The sequence below is a fragment of the Pan troglodytes genome, chromosome 15 (genome assembly GCF_028858775.2).
Source record: "Pan troglodytes isolate AG18354 chromosome 15, NHGRI_mPanTro3-v2.0_pri, whole genome shotgun sequence".
Classification (NCBI taxonomy): Eukaryota; Metazoa; Chordata; class Mammalia; order Primates; family Hominidae; genus Pan; species Pan troglodytes.
The window spans coordinates 38,875,021-38,894,191 of NC_072413.2; the positions used below are offsets into that span (position 1 = coordinate 38,875,021).

The 19,171-nt window shown below is 33.7% G+C and overlaps 1 long non-coding RNA gene across 10 annotated transcripts in view; it reads left to right on the top strand.

The window, feature by feature from the left end:
- LOC134808289 (uncharacterized) overlaps positions 1-19,171 on the top strand; it is a 291,140-nt gene that overhangs the window by 65,688 nt on the left and 206,281 nt on the right. For 6 of the 10 annotated variants that reach the window (XR_010150924.1, XR_010150921.1, XR_010150922.1 and 3 more), the window contains one exon: positions 17,783-17,860. The exons of the other annotated variants lie outside the window; for them this stretch is intronic. This is a non-coding gene — a long non-coding RNA (uncharacterized LOC134808289). The remainder of the gene's footprint in view (positions 1-17,782; positions 17,861-19,171) is intronic. 10 annotated transcript variants of the gene reach the window in all.

Below are 19,171 nucleotides of genomic sequence, written 5' to 3' on the forward strand. Positions count from 1 at the left end.
GTACCCATAAAAATTAAAGATAAAAAAATCAGATCAAATTTTTATTTGATCAAATGAAGATAATTCCTTTCTAACATAAATATGGTACACATTAAATGAGATAAACAATATAATGTGTTCTAAAAACTATATAGCTCTATATCAATATTATGTTTATATTGCTATTGCTGCAACGTTATTTTCTCTAGATACATATTCTTAGACTTGATTAAAAAAAATTTTTTTTTTAATTTTAATAGCTTTCAGTGTAAAACTGGTTTTTGGTTACTTGGATGAATTTTACAGCAGTGAAGTCTGGGTTTTTGGTGCACCTGTCACTCAAGTAATACATGTTGTACTCAGTAGGTAGTTTTTCCCTCACTCCCCCTTCCATCTTTCCCCTTCTGAGTCTCCACAGTCCTTTATATCTGTCCATATGACTTTGTGTACCCATAGCTTAGATCCCACTTATAAGTGAGAACATACGGTATTTGATTTTTTATTCCTGAGTTATTTCACTTAGAATAATGGCCTCCAGTTCCATCAAAGTTGCTATAAAATACATTATTTCATTCCTTTTTAAGTCTGAGTAGTTTTCCATGGTGTATATATATCACATTTATTTTATCCACTCATTGTTCAATGGACACTTAGTTTGGTTCCATATCTTGGCAATTGTGAATTGTGCTGTAATTAAACGTATGCATGCAGGTATTTTTCTGATATAATGACTTATTTTCCTCTGAGTAGATACCCAGTAGCGAAACTGCTGGATTGAATGGTAGATCTACCTTCACTTCAAGAAATCTCCGGCCGGGCGAGGTGGCTCATGCCTGTAATCCCAGCAGTTAGGAGGCTGAGGCTGGTGGATCCGAGGTCAGGAGGTTGAGATCAGCTTGACCAGCATGGTGAAACCCCATCTCTACTAAAAATACCAAAATTAGCTGGACATGGTGGTGCACACTTGTAATCCCAGCTACTCAGGAGGCTGAGGCAGGAGAATGGCTTGAACCCAGCAGGCAGAGGTTGCAGTAAGCCGAGATCGCGCCATTGCACTCTAGCTTGGGCGACAGAGAGAGACTCCATCTCAAAGAAAAAAAAAAAAAAAGAAAAGAAAAAAAAAGTCTCCACACTGTTTTCCATAGAGGTTGCACTAATTTACGTTCCTACAAGCGGTGTATAAGCATTGCCTCTTCACCACATCCACGCCAACTTTTTTTTTTTTTTTTTTTTTTTACTTTATTAAGACATTCTTTCAGAAGTAAGGTGGTATCTCATTGTGGTTTTGATTTGCATCTCCCTGATGATTAGTGATGTTGAACATTTTTTCATATGTTTCTTGGCCATTTGTATATCTTCTTTTGAGAAATGTGTACTCACGTTATTTGTCCACTTTTTGATGGAGTTTGTTTTTTTTTTTCTTGTTGATTTGTTTAAGCTTCTTGTATATTCTGGATATTTCTTTTGTTGGATGCATAATTTGCAAACATTTTTTCCTATTCTGAGGGTTGTCTGTTTACTCTGATGGTTATGTATTTTGCTCTACAGAAGCTTTTTAGTTTAATTAGTTTACATTTGTTAATTTTTGTTTTTATTGCATTTGCTTTTGGGGTCCTAGTTATGAATTATTTGCCTAGGTTAATGTCCAGAAGAGTTTTTCCTAGGTTATCTTCTAGAGTTTTTGTGATGTCAGGTCTTAGATTTAAGTCTTTGGTCCATCTCGGATTGATTTCTGTATAAGGTGAGAGATAAGGATCAAGTTTCATACTTCCACATGTGGCTATCCAGTTTTCCCAGCACCATTTGTTAAATAGGGTGTCCTTTCCGCAATTTATATTTTTGTATGCTTGGTTGAAGTTCAGGAGGTTGTAAGTAACTGGTTTTATTTCTGAGTTCTCTATTCTGCTTCATCCGTCTGTGTGTCTGTTTTTATACCAGTACCATCCTGTTTTGGTGTCTATAGCATTGTAGTATAATTTGAAGTCAGGTAATGTGATGCCTCCAGATTTGTTCTTTTTGCTTAGTCTTGCTTTAGCTATTTGGATTTGTTTTTAGTTTCATATAAATGTTAGGATGTTTTTTAATTCTATGAAAAAATGATATTGGCATTATGATAGGAATTGCATTGTATCTGTGGGTTGCTTTGGGCAAAATGGTCATTTTCATGCTACTGATTCTTCCAATCTGTAACCACAGGATGTGTTTCCATTTGATTGTGTTATCTATTATTTCTTTCAGCAGTGTTTTGTAGTCTTCCTTATCAAGATCTTTCACCCCCTTGGATAAGTATATTCCTAGGTATTTTATATATACATATTTTTTAGTTGGCATTTAAAAAAAATACTGATTCAATCTCACTGCTCCTTATTGGTTTGTTCAGTGTTTCTATTTCTTCCTGATATAATCTGAGAGGACTGTATGTTTCCAAGCACTTACTCATTTCCTCTAGATTTTCTAGTTTGTGTGCATAGATGAGTTCATAGCAGTCTCAAATAATCTTGTATTTCTGTGGTGTCAGTTGTAATGTCTTCAGTTTCATTTCTAATTAAGCTTATTTGAATATTCTCTCTCCTTTTCTAGGTTAATTTAGTTAATGGTCTGTCAATTTTGTTTATCTTTTCAAAAAGCAGCTTTTTGTTTTATTGATCTTTTGTATCTCCTTTGTTTCAATTTCATTTAGTTCTGCTGTGATATTTGTTATTTCTTTTCTTCTGCTAGTTTGGGGTTTGATTTGTTCTTGTTTCTCTAGTTCCTTGAGGTGTGACATTAGGTTGTAAATTTGTGATCTTTCAGACTTTTTGTTGTAGGCATTTAGTGGCACAAACTTTCCTCTTACCACTACTTTTGTTGTTTCCCAGAGGTTTTGATAACTTGTGTCACTACTATCATTCATTTCAAAGAATTTTTTAATTTCCATTTTGATGTCATTGTTAAACCAAATATCAATCAAGAGCAGATTGTTCAATTTACGTGTATGTTTATAGTTTTGATGGTTTATTAGTTGATTTCTAGTTTTAGTCCCCTGCGGTCTGAGAATACACTTGATATGATTTCTTTAATTTAATTTTTGAGATGGAGTCACTCTGTCACCCAGGGTGGAGTGCAGTGGTGTGCTCTCAGCTCACTGCAAACTTGGCCTCCAGGATTCAAGTGATTCTCCTGCCTCAGCCTCCTGAGTGGCTGGGACTACAGGCCCCCACCACCATGCCCGGCTAATTTTTTGTGTTTTTTGTATTTTTAGTAGAGACGGGGTTTCACCTTGTTAGCCAGGTTGGTTTCAATCTCCTGACCGCCCGCCTCGGCCTCCCAAAGTGTTGGTATTACAGGCATGAGCTGCTACATCATTTAAAAAAAAAATTATTGAAACTTGTTTTGTGGCCTATTATATGGTCTGTCTTGGAGAATGTTCCATGTGCTGATGAGAAGGATGTGTATTCAGCAGTTCTTGGGTAGAAAGTTCTGTAAATATCTGTTATGTCAATTTGTTGTAGAATGTAATTTAAGTCCATTGTTTCTTTGTTGGCGATTCTTCCTGGATTGATGATCTGTTAGGTCCTGTCAATGGAGTGTTTAAGTCCCCCACTATTATTGTGTTGCTGTATTTCTCATTTTTAACCTAGTAGTAAATTTTTTATAAATGTGGGAGCTCCAATGTTAGGTATATAATACATTTAGGTATGGAATATCTTCCTGTTGGGCTGATCCTTTTATTATTACATAATGACCTTACTGTTGTTGCAGTAACGTCTGTTTTATCTGATATGAGAATAGCTACTCTGGCTCTTTTTTGGTTTCCATTTATGTAGAAAATTTTTTTCCACCCTTTTACCTTGAGTTCGTATGAATTATTACTTGTTAGGTGAATCTCTTGAAGGCAGTGGATATTTGGTTTGTGATTTTTTATTTATTCTTCCAATCTGTATCTTTTAAGTGGGGGCATTTAGGTCACTTACATCCAATGTTAATATTGAATTTTGACACACTATTCCAGCCATTATATTAATTGTTACCTAGATATTTCGTTTTCTTCATTGCATTATTGTTTTATAGGTCCTATGAGTTATATGATTTCAAGAGGTTCTATTCCGGTGCATAACAACCTTTTGTTTCAGGATTTGGAACTGTTTTTAGTATTTCTCATAGAGCAGTCTGGTAGTGACAAATTCCCTCAGCATTTGTTTTTGTGAAAATGATTTTATTTCTCCTTCATTTATTAAAGTTAGTTTTTCAGGTCTTTCCCCCGCAGTAGTTCACTAGCAACAGCTAGCTAAATTCCAGGCAGTGAACACTCAGAACTCAAAACTGCCCCAGGCCATAAGCCTTTGCTGCAGAGACAGGAACCATGGCTTTCAGGCCATGTCCCTCTCAGTCAACCTGCAAACCCTGGGCAACCAGCTCCTGCATCCCTGGCTGCAGCACACTTCCTACACACCCCGTAGTTTTGGCCAAGGGTGTTCATCCCCACTGGAGATTATATTACAAATTTCAGTTCGGACCTTCTCTCCACCTGTGACTGCTGCCTAAGTTAGTTGGCAGACTTCTGCTAGGTCTCCTGTGATGTAGAATCAGGAATGGCTTCCTTCTGTCTGGCACTACAGACTGGGAATGTGCACTGTTGCTTCTACTTTATATTCCCCACCACTCTCTATATCACTTCCAGTGCTGGGAAAGCTTAAGGCCTTTCCCTGTAGGCTGGATTGCCAGGTTCCTGGTTGGGGTGTATATCCTGGAGGCAGTCTCTCACACTCTGGGGACTTCAAGTTTTTTTCCTGGTGTACAGTGTAGGCTGCAGCCTGCTGCTTCTTTCAAAGGGTCTGTCATTTCTTTCTATTTTCCAGTTAAGTTCCTGCATTGCTTCTTCAAAAAAAGTTCATGGTGTGAACCTTTATATACTATTTTATCTTTCCAAGTGGGAGAAGCATGCTAACACTCCCTCCAGTCTGCCATCATGAAGAAAAAAAAAAAAAAAAAAAACCTAGACTTGATTCTTTTGATTCTTAATGTATAAAAAAATACTATGTAGTATGTTTAATTGTTGTAAAACAGATGAAGGTAATTACGTGTAGATTATTATGGAGAAACCAAGTGTAAACCTTTCTAAGATTTTTAATTAGCTTAAAAGAGTTACCTAATTTTTAAAAATCTGTTCTTTAATAGACAGGCCAAATTTAGATGGCAAATATTTAATATTACTTTGACTTAATAGTCTATAAATTATTTGGACATTTTAAAATGACCATTGAAGTATAAGTGCATAATAAATGCTTGAATCATTGTGTGTGTCCATGTGTATACACATAAATGTAGATATAATTGATATTTTCTTATCTGTGTAAGAATTAATACATATGAGGATTGAAAATATCTCAACTCAGTATTGGCAAGTACCATTTCAAAAAAACAGAAAAAAGATAATGAGAAATTAAAAAATGAGAGTTGTAAAAAGTTAGTGATTTGATGCAAGTATTAGATATATTCAGAAATGTCTTAAAATATTGAAAATGAGATTCACTGACAGGAAATAGGACATTAGAATATTCCATTATTAATTTGCTGTTTTTAAGCTTGTTTAAGCAGCTATCAGTCAGTACATCATGTTGTGTTCTACAATTTCAGCTATTAAACATAATCAAAAACAAAAAAGGATACCAAGTAACAGATTCTCTGTCCTTAAAAATGCCATTTTGTCGATTATTTATAATTTGCCTCCAAGCTGAAGTGTGTGTGAGATAGCTGTCAAATTTTTCTTTTCTTAAATGTTGAAACATAATTTGGCAATTTTGTTACAAAAGAGAGAGCAGTATTGAGACATAGAAGAGAATTATAGTTATTCTTTAGTGTGGGAATTTAGAAAAATTTCTAAAGGAAGAGAGGACTAGAGCAAACGTTAATGTCACTATTCCACACAAATATTTAAATGAGAAAAGTAGCAGAGTGTGGTGGATAAAACTGCGGAGCCAGACTGGTGTTAAAATTTTAGCTTTACAAGTTTCTGATTGGGGAATGGGCAAGTAACCTCTCTGTGTATTAGTTTCTGGTCAGAAAATGGGGATTAATTTAGATTAATTGAAATAAACCTTGTACAAATAAATTATGTTTTCAGTCTTTCAGACTTTAACTCATTGTGATTCTAAAATAAATAGAAATAATTTTAGGTACCTATCAAACTATCATAATCTATATCCTAAATGGATTGGTTATAAAAATGTTATCTAGGCCCTATGCCTGTAGACTTCCAATAAACATTGGGACCTAAACCATAATGCCACAAATGTCAATCATGTCATGTTTTGAGCAAGGTGTATGAGATGAGTTATATCGGTAGAGCTTGAGGAAGTTGCAACCTTACAACCTTATCCCTTCATTTTAAAGTTTATTGTTGTTGTTTTTTAATGATGACAACATAAGCAGTGACTAGCATTTGGCACATCATGATCACAAAATCCTCCATTTCTTTGTCAGCCAAGGGTTTCATTGTCTATTGATGATCATTGACTTTAACAGTTAAATAGTTTGTAAAACAGCACTGTCATCAAATCAATAGAAGAAAATATCATTGAATGTGAAGATATATCAGCTTTAAACTGCACGTTTCTAATAACACAGTCAGAAAACATACATCGTGATAAATGCAAGGAGAAAATGAGAATATGAAACTTGTTTGGAGATTTTTACATACTTTCTCTGCAACTCATAGAGGTGGAAACAAACAAAAAACAGCTTTGTAAGATCTGAAGAGCATAAATCCGAGCTTGACCGTGGACATTAATGAAACATTTAAATGAATAACTTAAGAATACTTATTCTTTTCCAGCACATGTGGAATATTTACATGTATTGACCATAGTTTTGGTTATCAAAATGCTCTTAAGAAATTCAAAGAATTGACATCATATGGTCACATTCTTTGACCAAAGTGCAATTGTTCAATATTAATAACAGAAGTGTAAATTATGTGAATCACATACATTTAAAACTTTAAAAAATGTACTTCTCTAAACTCATTGGCCTGGCCAAAAAAAATATGGTTAAACAACAAAAAAAGTTAGTTTTAACTATAATTCAGAAAACTTCACTTCTCTTCCTCTGCTTCTTATGGTGGGTAGAGTTTTTTTCACTTGTATTCTTTCCACTCAGCCTTAGGACTTGCTTTGGCCAGTGGGAGGTTTCATGCATGGAAGTGGGAAATGGAAAAGCATTGTGCAGTTGGGGTTGCCTCTTAAACTTCATGCCATCGTCATGAGAAGAGATTCCCCTCGCCAGTACCCCTTTCTTATTCAAGGCCCCAGGATAAATATATGTGGAGTAGACCTGAGTTCAAACCACAATGAAGATCCATGCCATGCTTGGCCCATGGATTTTAACACAGCCACCCAGCTCAGCTGAATCTAGGTTACCTGAACCAGCTCAGCTGCAATTACCAAGCTTCCTCAGAGGTCCCAGAGATACACGACAATTTAATATTTATTGTTTTATGCCACTGACATGTTTTGCTTTTTTGATATTCAGTATTATTTTAGCAATAGATAAGCAATATATAACTAATACACATTTCAAAAAAAGTAATTCATCTGAGAATCTGGAAGAGCAATATTAAGTAGCGATTTTAGTAATAAATAATTGAACTAGAAAGGAAAAAAATGTTTTAAATAGTTAACAATCCAACATAAAAATAATTAGAAAAACAGAATAAAACCAAAGAAAGTAGGGCATGATTAGAAAATGTAGTACAGAAATTAAAAAATCAGAAAACAAATAGAATTGTGATGGTTAATTTTATGTGTCACCTTGACTGGTTTATGATATACCCAGACATTTCGTCAAACATTGTTCTGGATATGTCTGTGAGGTGTTTCTGGATGAAATTAACATTTGAATTGGTAGACTGTGTAAAGTAGATTGTCCTCCCTAATTTGAGTGAGTATAATCAGTTGAAGGTCTGAATAGAGCAAAAAGCTGGTCCTCCTGTGAGTAGAAGGGAATTCCACCTGTTGACTGTCTTTGAGCTGAGACATTGTTTTTCTTTTTTTGTTTGTGTTGCTGGCCTTTGGACTGGAACTATACTATCTGCTTTTTTTGTGTCTCCCATTTGCCAACTGCAAATCTTAGGACTTAGAAGACTTTATAATTGCATGAGCCAATTCCTTACAATAAATCTATATTTATGTCTATATATTTACATATATGTATGTACATCCTATTGATTCTGTTTCTCTGGAGAACCCTAATAAAAGAATATAACCAAAAAATTTCCTGTATAAAAATGTATAAAATAACAATAAAAAAATACATCTGGCTGAAGTAATAAATAAAAAAGCTACACATAAATAATTATAAAAATAATACATATAGGTTATATCAATATATTAATATATTAGATTACATCAGTGTATCCAGAGACACTAAAAATATAAAATAAGAATTTTAGAATAATCTTTTGTAAATCATTTTAATACAACTGGCTAATAATTTGCAATTTCCTAGAAAAGTGTAAATGACAAAATTGTATAACAGAAAACTAAATGGTACTATTATTATAATTTACATGAGTAATTAAGTGTCTTCCAACAACAACAACAAAACAGCAGCCCACATAGATAGGGAGATTAATTTTACTAGATACCCTAGAAATAGATTATTTCCGTTTTATAGTATTTAATTAAGATATGAGACAAAGAATACTTACCACTCAAATTATTTTATGAGTTTGGTATAAATTAAATATCGAAACCAGATAAGGACAAAATTAAAAACAAAAATGTGTTTCAAATTTTAACTCAGATGACAAAATGCTAATGAAATATTTATCACCTCATTCCACGAGTGAAGTTGATAAACCATTACCACATTTAGTTTATTTCAGGAATTTGAGATCATTTCAACGTTAGTTATCCTATTAACTGATATATCATATTAACTGATTGAAAGATAAATACAAATTATTATTTCATTGGGTACAAAAAATATTTTAGGAAATTCAAAAACTTTTCACGGAATAAAAACACAATTAAGGATTGAATAAAACTTGCTCACTTTGAAAAAATATTAGCAAGCACAAAACCTAGAGGGTTCAATGAAAAAAAACATTGAAAGCATACTCATAATCAGTAATAAAATAAGGTTACTCAAAATTACTATTTAAAATTTTTGAAGCCTCTGTCTACTGAAATAAAATAGAAAAGTACACAGCTTTTTAAGTGTAGAGAGATATAACAATTGGACAGGGAAATGTGTTTTAATAGAAACAGCCTTACACACACATATCAATACACACCAAAAACAAAGAAACAACACAAAATATCTATTACTTGACCTACTATTAGAATTATCAAAAGAGATAGGCAAGGTGTTAGAATTTAAAAATCAGTATATAAAAGTTGGTTAATTTTTAACAAACAGTAGAAAATGTAACTTAAAGGAAATAAACTTAAATAACAAGGGAAGAAAATTAAGGTTTCTAAAAATATATCATAGAAAATATACAAGAGATATATGTCTGGAGAAAACTATGAAAATCAATTGGCAGGTATAAAGGAAGACAAATAAGGAATATCATATTTTATGATAGAAAAAAACCCAATGTTTTAAAAAACATTGAACTGTAAATTCCACACATTTTCGTTAAAATTCCTACCCTTTCTTTTGTTTTTCATGGAATTTGACAAAAACTTTCCAAGAGATATTTCAAATAGCAAAAAGCAAGAAATATCTAAGTCATTAGTTTCAGGGAGTATCCTCTTCCATTTGAGAGACAGATTTATTATAAATATAGTTTAAGAGAAAACAGCTAATGTTTTAATACATTTCTCCAGAGTTTAAAACGATTAATAAAAATATTTCTCTTTTTAATATGATTTTATACCAAAGTAAAATATTAATTAGTTAATATTTTAAAACTCAATTTTTAAGATTTTGTTTACATTATTTGGAGTTTTAAACAAATTGTCTCATAATTCAAATTACATTAAGTTTCACAGGCATAACATAATGATGAAAGGTATTGGCACAAACACTCATGGTGAAAACAACCTAAGTGACTGAAACTTAAAAAATTACAAGTCTGAAATATCAAAAATTGTTACTTTGAAGTCAGTCAGTAACATATAAAAGTTTGAAAATTTGCATTACACATATTTGAATATCTACATTGTTCTGTGTAAACCTAAAATCTTTTTTATATATTTCAGAGTCTAAGACTAAAAGGAATGTTAATGTCCTTAAGAAATTACTAGTAAGCTGACCACAGTTTATGGAATTAAGCAGTGTTATAGGATTACTATATTTAGATCAAAATGAACTAGTATTTTTTATTGTTTCCTCCTCTAATTACATTTAGTTTGTATGAAAATTGAATTAAAATTGTTTACTTTGAAAGCATGTGTTCTCAAGTTTACTGTAAGTAGAAGATAGCAAAATGAAACCTTATTTTTTATTTTGAAAAGTAAATCGCACCAAGAAATAAAATTACTGGCACTAATTTAGAAGTTAGAGATCAAGGGAGGTCTTCTCAATAGGATGTGACACACTACCTACTTAACTTAAAATCAAATCCCTGCTATTAATCGTGTGATATACAATTATGAAAGCACCATAGAAATTACCAAGTGTCTTTGAGACACCTTTACTTCATGCATAAAATGGGGTAAAAATAATATTACCATTATTGAACCTCACTAATTACTTTTTGGATTAATCTTCTATGAAAATTAATCTGAGCATTGAACATAAATGCCCATTTCTGATGCTAAGGAGCTCTACAGAGTAATCACTATTCACATGTGTTTATGCAACTTTCTTTCATCATGATAGTTTTTTATCACATCACAACTAAGATGTTTAACTCTTTTAAAGTCAATTAAGCCCATTGTTTGTGAGTGAACTGAGACCTTAAAATTGAAGTTTTTTTTCAATGCCAACACTCTAAGCATTAGACTTTGCATCGATAATATATATAAAATATATTTAATAAATTTGAATTTCTATAAACTCATACCTAAGCTCATTGTGTGTGGGTCTGTGTGCATCATATTTTATTCCTCAATCAGTGTCACTTATTAGAAGTCATTGTAAATGCACAGCATTACAATAAAATGGGCCCATCATCAAAGACAATTTTGTCTTCAGCTGTGTGTACAAATAAGTTTTGGTCAGAGCAATTATATAAATTTATGTAGTGAATTTGTTATATTAAGTGATTTAGTCATCGAAACACTCATTTTTATTATCACAATATAAATGTAATATTGATTACAAATCAAGATAAAGCTATTTGCAATTGAAATGTAATTGAGATAAGATGAGAAAATTAATGTTGAAATACTTGAGACTAAAACACTAAGTTGTGATTGCATTATTTTAAATTTCATTTTGATTTAAGAAATTTAAAGAAGCAAAAAGATGATCCATAAGATATGTGATTTTGATATTTTGTGATATTTCTACAATTTTAAATAAACTTTGTCTCTAAGCAACTTCCTTTTAAGACACATATCAATGTCTCAATTGGCAAAAAAAAAAAAAAGGATTTATGAGATTTGTTGCTACAGCATTCCTTCTGTCATATTGCCTTCATAGAAACCTTGAAAAAAATGTAAGCACTTTCTTGATCACAACTCAACAATTCTTACTATAGGATAAAACCAAAATAGTATGGCCTATAAGAAACTTCATAAATTAACATTTTCTTACCTGTTTTACTTGATTAATTTCCCCTCCCCAGGTTCCATTAATTTATGTGCTCATTTATTCATTCATTCATTATATATTTATTAATGATCTACTCTTTGCTTGAAACTGCTTTGGTGCTATAGATACTTGAAGAAATGTATTTATTGTTATTTTGAAGCACACATCTTATCACCACTATACTCCCTCAATATATCATGCTGTTTCTTACCTTAATGCATTTGTTCAATTTTCCTACTCTTTAGTAGCATACTCTTTACCGCCATGTTCTCTTGGCAAACATACTATAAATTATTCAGAACTCCAGCCAGGCATAATTACTGTGAATCTTTCTCTAACAAAATTCACCTTTCACAGGCATGCTCTGTTTCTTTAATTTTACATATACATCCAATATGAATGGCTCCATTTGTCATATAAAATGTACTTAAAAGAGAAAAATAAACATATTATAAGGCTGAATTTCTACTGCTTATGAACATTTACAGTCCAAACAATGCCTCAAATTTTTAGGACAAAGAAAGAAAATTTCTATTGTTTATCATCCTACTGCCTTTGTTGCAGCTATTGCTTCTTACTGGCACACAGTATTGCTATTATATGTGGTCCTCAAACATTTGGCCAACAAATCAGAGCCATACTAGACCTAAATCTTGCAGATCCAACTGCCAGCACAGATCAATTTTGTGATTTAAAAGATAGAAAACACCATTAAAGATTCTTCTTTCTCAGTATTGCACTCAACATAGTGTGCTCAGACATGAGTTTTCAGTTCATAGCTCTTAAGGCTCATAATATTGTACATCAAGGCTGCAACACCAGGGGTACAGTCTCTAAAGTAATTCAAATGTCTACATGAATTAGAACAAACAAAACCTTTTCCTGGTTCTAGGCCCTGGATTGCACCATGATTTGGGGCAGTTTCCTTTCCAGCCTTCCTTGTAGCTTATTCTACTCCATCCCTCTATCCCTTAACACACAATCTACAAATTGGGGAAACTTCTATAAATTTATATTATATACAGATTTATAAGAGGTCTATGACCTTTTATAGGTAACTAAGTTGACAGCTTTGCCAGAGCAGAGGGCAATAGAAGGCAAACTTCATGGACATTTAATCTATGATACTCCATTATGCTAAATATATTTTTAATTTTACCTAATATTTTTAATAATGTATTTATGCACCTGACTACCCATCTCCTGCATGAAGCTTTCCAAACTGGGACCAATATCATCATCCTATCTCAATTTTCTGATTTGTGTTATTAGGACTTAACATTTTTTTCTATTAATATTTTATTTAATTTATGGTTAGTCTATTTTTGTAGTTGCCTTGGGCATATTGTCCTATAACTCATGATAGAGGTTTAGGTTTGAAATATACATTTCAGAGTCATAGTAATACATATATTAGTTGAATCTACGACTGTATGACATAATACATGGGGATGCGTAGTACAAAAAAGAGATGAAATATAGACCCTTGAAAATTTTCAACATCAGTATAGTAAGCAAAGGAAGAAGATACTATGAAGCAACATAGGCAGAAAGAGATTAGGAACCAGGAGAAAATGCTGACAGAGTAATCTGGGGAAAATCAAGTTTTAAAATATTTCAGTAGTGGAAAATATTGTAAGTTTTTAAGTTAAATGGACAAAGATGCAAAATTTGGTACTTAAGATGGTATTTTAAATATTCAGACGTATATGAGAAGAAGCTTGGAAAACATAGGAAGAAGTTAAAGAATTATGAAAAATAGCAAAATGGAATAAGCAAAGAGGAGCACCAAAAATTTTAAAAAATGAAAATAAAATAAAAATACATGTATCTCAAGAAGTGGGCAGAACAATAAAACAGTATTCTGAGAATTCCTGTAAAGCCGAGTTCCACATTTATTGGAACCAAAATTCTTACCAATATAGAGCAATGTTTTACACATTTCATTAACCATTCCCAGGCTATGCCTGATTTTATCACAGGTAGGAATCTGACACAAGGAATCCAGTTATTTTAGTTCTGCAAAAAGTGTGTGCTTGGCCAGATTCACAAAACAGTTCAAACAAGTACAATCATACTTCTAGATTAAGTATTTCTCCCGAACTTTTGTAGTAAAATTTAAAAGGATGTAGAATTCTTGGTTTTGGCATCTTTTTGTTGTTTGTTCTTTGGTTTTTTTCAACATGTAAAATATTTCACTCCACTCCCTTCTAGCATAGTTTCAGACAAAAAGTTGCTATAATTCTTATACTTGTTCTTCTATAAGTAAAGTTTTTTTTTTATTTCTTTGACTTTTTATTCATATTTTCACTTTGGTTTTCTGAAGTTTATATATTATATGCATAAGTGTAGTGTATGGTTTTTTTTTGGTTTTGTTTCTATTTATACTACTTAAAGTTCTCTGAGTTTCTGGGATATGTAGTTTGTCAGTTCTGAACTTTGGAAAATTTTTGCCATTATGATATCAAATAACTCATGTGTTTAATTCTTCTATTTCCTATTTTCCAATTAATTTTGTTATACAATCGGAAATTGTTCCAGAGCTCTTAGATGTTTTGCTCCTTTTCTTTGCCTTTTATTTTCTGTGCATTTTAACTTGGGAAGTTTCTACTGAGATATCATCAAGTCCTCTGCCCCATCCCTTGGCTGTGTTTAGTCTACTCGTGACCCTATCAAAGACTTTGTTTCTATTACATTGTTTTAGAGCCATCATTTTCTTATGATAATTTCTAATGTTTTTATATATCTGGTTACATTATTAATTCTCTTTCGGCATGTTATCTACTTTTTTTCTATTACAGCGTTTAACATGCTAAACATAATTGTTTTATATTCTGTAATAATTCTCACATGAGCTATATCTGAGTCTGGTCTTGATGTTTGTGTTACCTCTTCAGCCTGTGTTCATGTGTTTTTGTTTTTTTCCCCCTCAACTTTGGCATGTATACACCTCCCAACACACACACACACACACACACACACACACACACACACACGTATATGCCAGATATCCTGTAGTGAGTAATAGCAAATTGGTTAGATAGGTATTTAGTTTGAGATTAAATGTTAATCTGGCTAGGTATTATACTGTGTTCAATGTTTGTTGTAGTCATTAGTGCTAGACACTTCACATTTCATTAGTGTTTTTGCTTTTTGTCATTCTTATTAATTTTGAGCTTCTCTAACTACTCTTCATAAGGAGTCCATTGTGGAGCACTTTCAGCTATATTGTGGAGCACTTTCAGCTATAATCTATTGTTCTTATATTAAAGCACAGGTGTTAGGATAAGGTTTTAGAGAGGGGAAACTTTCTGAAATACTGTGATTAAAACTCCTTTTTATTATTCCAGCATCTCTTGGATGTGATTTTCTTTCTATTTTTTTTGGAAGTAGACTCTTGGATGTGACTTTTGAAAGTGTTTTTCCTGTAGCATTGTTTTTATTTCCCCTTGTAAGACTAAGAAGGCTAGCAAGAGCTGTAGTGGAAAGAATACCCTTCTCTCAGAGGGGATGAGGTTCTGATAATGCCTTTTGTCCTAAAGAGTAGACCTTTTTTAGGCAACATACTTGGATTATTTTTAAATGATTACTCTTCCCTCCCTTGCCAGAGTTTCAAAAGTATTTTTCTCAGATCTTCCTTGTGAGAAATGGTGAGGGTCCTACTGGTTAAAACTCATGAAAATGTGGAAACTCCTTTCCCAAGACTGAGGTCCCCAGCAGTTTCTCACTGTCATGGTCATCCATACTCAGGCTCCTGTTTTCTTTTTCAACATAAACGATCCATGAATTATATTTCTGATTTTAATATTATGATTTTCTGAATTTAATCCAGTTGTATATATCTTTTTGTTAACTTAAATATTTCAACTGTGAACATTGATATTTGCAGGTACTAACTCATTCCAATATTTACAGTAAAAATGAAATTAACTTGCTCAATTTCCAAAAGTGCCGAAGACACCTATTTTATATCCTATTGAAATCTCTTGCTTCCTATGTTCAACTAATTAAAATCCCATACTTTCTGATGAGCTTTATAAATGTAAAATATAGCAACTTCTATCTTAAATAATCACCTTAGTATTCTTGACAATTTCACTGAATCAAAATAACTGCATTTAGATCTCACTTTTTTTTCTACTACTTTGTTATTGACGCTATTTTCTGGTTAGTCCATATCTATTTCTATTGTGGTCTTCCTGCTTCTTAGTTCAGCTAAGTCTGAGTTCTTGTCCCATCACCAGGAAAAATGAGGCATGTGGACACTGGAGAGTGAGTAGGGCAGAGTATAATTTATTAAGCAAAATGAAAGCTTTCAGCAAAGAGGGGGTCCTGAAAGCAGGTTGCCATTTCACAGTTGAATACAAAGGCTTTTACAGAAAAGCTGATGGGGCAGGGTTCCTTATTTGCATAAGGTGAAAATTCCTGCAGGCTTCTCCCCATCCTTTCAGTGTGCATGCGTGCTCTTAGCCTGTGTTACTCCATATTGATTTATTTCCCTTACTGTGAATGTGTCAAAAGATGGAATTTTCCACTGCAGGCATGTTTAGGGAAGCCCCATGTGCAAGTTCCCTCATCTGCACAAAACATCTGGTGAAAGCATTTGTGGTATGTGTGGATTGGGCAATGACCTGGGTGGGTTGGAGCTTCTCCAGGGACTCTTCCCTTATTGTCTGCTTAAAGCCATATGGCTAACTCCTCTAATTTCCTTATGTTGCCGGGGGTCCTTGCTCCCAGAGCTCCCAAGATGGTGGTGGGCTACTTCCAAAATGGCGTGGGTCACTTCCAAGATGGTGGCAAGCCTCGTGTTCTCTGACCTGGGGTTCTTGGCCTCACGGATTCCAAGGAATGGAATCTTGGGCCATGTGGTGAGTGTTATAGCTCTATTAGAAGTCATGGGTCACGGAAGAGAACCATGGAACCCAGTGACTAGTGTTCAGCTCGATTAGGACAAACCCAGGCACTTAGCCGTGCAGGAACAATGGCAAGCCTTTAGCCAGATTGAGAGTGGCAATGGGCACCTCGCTGGATCAGGAGAACAGAGGACACCCTGCTGGATCCAGAGGGATGGGAGTCAGCGGCGGGTCTGTGATGGCGCCAAACAGCAGTGGTGGACGGGGAGCAAAAGCTCAGCTCCAGCGGTAACAAACATGGACCAGAAGAGTGCAGTTGCAAGATTTAATAGAGTGAAATACAGTGAAAACAGAGCTCCCATACAAAGGGAGGGGACCCAAAGGGGGTTGCAGTTGCCGGCTCCAATGCCTGGGTTTATATGCCGATCCTTGTCCCTCCCGCTGTGCTCTCAGGCAATAGATGATTGGCTATTTCTTTACCTCCTGTTTTTGCCTAATTAGTATTTTAGTGAGCTCTCTGATTGGTTGGGTGTGAGCTAAGTTGCAAGTCCCATGTTTAAAGGTGGATGCGTTCACCTTCCCAGCTAGGCTTAGGGATTCTTAGTCGGCCTAGGAAATCCAGCTAGTCCTGTCTCTCACGTATACTACTGCTAATGAAAACAGCCAAAGTCTGTAAACTATTTGTAGAAGTTTATGCTGAGCCAAATGTGAGGAACATGACTCCTGACACAGCCTTAGGAGGTCCTGATAACATATGCCAAAGGTGGTTGGGTTACTGCTTGATTTTATACATTTTAGGGAGACAGAAGTTACAAGTAGAAACTAAAGCAATACATGTAAGATTTATGTTGTTTCAGTGCAGAAACATGGCCCATCTCAAATCAGAGGCTTTCAGGTCACAGGCAGATTCAAAGATTTCCTGACTGGTAACTGGTTAAAAGAGTTAAGGTATTATCTACATAACTAGAATCAATAGCAAAGCTGTCTGGGTTAACATAAGGGGTTGCAGAGACAAAAGTTCTTATGGTGTATGTGATGCCTCAGATGGCTGCACTTAGAGACAATAGATGGTAAATGTGTCCTATTCAGATCTTTAAAAGGTGCTAGGCTCTCAGCTAATCTCTTCAGGATTAGAAACATACCTGGAAAAAGAAGGTGATTCTCTAGAGAATGTAAATTTTCCCTATAAGGGACACATTTGCAGAGACATTTCAAAATATGTCAAATAAATATTTTTTGGAGTAAATTGCTTTGATTTCTTTCAGGCCTGCTATCTTATCATTTGATGCTCTACTAGAGTCAGATTGGAATTTGGCATCTTACTGCTACGAACAGTCTGTTTTGTAAGTCTTAAGATCTCTGTTTTAATGTTATTGCTGGTCAATTGTGCTTGAATTCCAAAGAGTGGAGGGTATAATGAATCCTGTCCACTCCCTCTTCTCATAATGGCAACTATTTTTCAGGTTTGTTTGGAATGCCCTTGGCTGAAAGGAGGGGTTCATTTAGTCCGCTGGCGGGCTTAGAATTTTATTTTTGGTTTACATTGCTGTAATATTGCAGAGAGTTGGACCAACAGCTAAGTTAGGAGGCAAAAATTCCCAAGTCTGACGTTACTTTTAACACTAATTGCAATGCTAATGGGGAAGGGAAGGCCCCCAAACAGGTCTAATTTAAAATCATTTACTAGAAAAACTTATAGACTCCCTGAAAGCTGTTACACTTATGGTTACAGTTTATTATAGAAAGTATACAGGTTAAGATCAGGCAACCCCAAAGCATACAACCATTATGTGTGTGTGTGTTTGTATACACAACTATATGTGTATATGTGTGTGTGTATATATATCATATATATTTATATACATATCATATGTTATATATATCATATCACATATCACATATTATATATACACATATGTATGTGTATATATACACATGTTTATATATATGTGTATATATACACACATATATTTTAAATCAGGCAAAGGAAAAGACACATAGGACAGAGTTCAGAAAACTACCAAACACAGAGCTACTTCTTTCTTCTTTCAATGGATTTGGTATGTGTGGATTTCTCTGCATTGATATGTGACAACTGTGAAAATAAGCAATTCATAATCTATGCTGTTAAAGGAATATGATTATGGAATGTGATTAGGAGTCACATGACAAGCAGCTGTAACCTTGGCAGCTGTAACCTTTGTTTTTCTGATTATAGATTAGTTTACTTTTTACTTGCATTGTTTTATAAAATGCTGTAAATTACTGAAGGGAAACAGGGAAGACCCCTTCCATCTTCACCATTGATTTTCATTATAGATTGACTTTCCTCTTACCCTTCTCACACAAAGACTTCATGGCTCTCACATTGTCTTAAGATCAAATGCTAAATGTATTCTTTTAAGTTGAAAAGAAAATGAACAAGCCATGCAGAAGAGAAAACAAACTGTAACTAATTGTTGTAACTCATAACCCAGTTTTGTACAAAAAAAGTTTTAATCTTGTTAAATTTCTTTCTTTTCTGTCTATATAAACTGGAACTTAACTTTTAATTTCAAAATACTGATCTGATTTTCTGAAGTTGGTGTCTTCCAAATGGTTATTTCCAGCTTTTTACTTGAATAAACTCTTTAAAACTAGATCGATCCTTTCCA